The sequence below is a fragment of the Sinocyclocheilus grahami genome, unplaced genomic scaffold, assembly GCF_001515645.1.
Source record: "Sinocyclocheilus grahami isolate Dianchi unplaced genomic scaffold, SAMN03320097.WGS_v1.1 scaffold335.1, whole genome shotgun sequence".
Taxonomy (NCBI): domain Eukaryota; kingdom Metazoa; phylum Chordata; class Actinopteri; order Cypriniformes; family Cyprinidae; genus Sinocyclocheilus; species Sinocyclocheilus grahami.
The window spans coordinates 1,079,635-1,081,097 of NW_015505514.1; positions in this window are offsets into that span (position 1 = coordinate 1,079,635).

The following is a 1,463-nucleotide window of genomic DNA, read 5'->3' on the forward strand; positions in this document are numbered from 1 at the left end:
GGTCACAATTTCCACAAAATGTATAATCAGCACAACTGTTCTCAACATTTATAAGAAGTATTTTTGATCAAATAAATGCAACCTTAATGAGCATAAGAAACTCCCTTAAATGTAGGGGGAAAAATCCGCAAACTTTTGAATGGTATTATATTTAATAAATAAATAAATAAAAATTCAATATTTTTTTTAAATCAAGCATATGCAACAAATTTAGCATGTTATTAAGCATGATACACTTAACCATTGTTTATTGATACTTTTCAGTACTGAATGAAATATAAGTTTGTAATTGCCTTGTATAATATATGCAGTATTAACACCTTAAACAAGGCAGTATCAAAGTTTTGAAACAGTTTTCATGTCAAGAGTGCATCTATTTAATCCCTCTGTAGGCAGCTCACTAGGTTTGGAAAACTTTGAGGTATCTCAAAACCTCCAAGCCTAATCTGTTTCAGCATTTGATTAACATTTTTTATGATAGACGTTTTTCATCAGGGTTACTCGTATTTTGATGAAAGCAAAGGATCTCAGACCAGGCCAAATGAGCTCCAGAGACGTCTTCAAAGATAAGGTACTGTATCATTCACACAGAAACCAGACAACATGAAAGTGCTTCCTTTGGTTTTTATGTTTCTAACTTAGAAAAAAAAAAAAAAAGAATGAAAGATTATCCCCCAATTTAGCCGTGTCATTCAATAACTTAATCCCTGCTGTCCTTGTGACCTTCCCAGGACTCTGAAAACTTCCATCCACGCTGACAACACATTTCCTTTTTCTAAATGTCTCCTTCTCTTCCTCTATTTGTCTCTCATTGACACACACGGATGCCTTGCGTCCAAGGACTCTACTGTTTGGGAAGGAAAGGCAGTAAATGCATCTGAACGGCTGTAGTTTGCAGTAATGTTTGTGAGAGGGTCAGAAAATGGAGGCTAATAGGACTGAGTGCTGAGCTTGGTCTCATGCAGCGATGGAAAGCACAGTGCCAGGGGAGTCTTACTGAGGAGAGATGGGGGTAATTGTGCACAGATTTGGACAATTTTCCCCCAATTTGGTATTATGTGTTTCCTACCAGACGGCTGAAACAGGAAGTGATGGAAGATTCTAGAAAATACCCCTTTCCATGACACCAGGGCCTCTTGGATATTATGCATCTTGAATATCGTCCATAATGCATCACATTATGAAATGTGAAGTATTTATACATTAATAAATTTATGAAGGGCTTATAATTCATATGTAAAACATTTTGTGTCAGTCAAATGTCAATAACATCACATAAAACCGTTTGACAGTTACATTCCTAGAATATGAAAAGAAAAACCCAGGTCCCATCACTGAAACATGCGGTTCATTTATTTTGTTTATTTACACACGCTTTCAAACAAACATTGTAAACTAGTCAAGTCAAGTCACCTTTATTTATATAGCGCTTTTAACAATACAGATTGTGACAAAGCAACTGA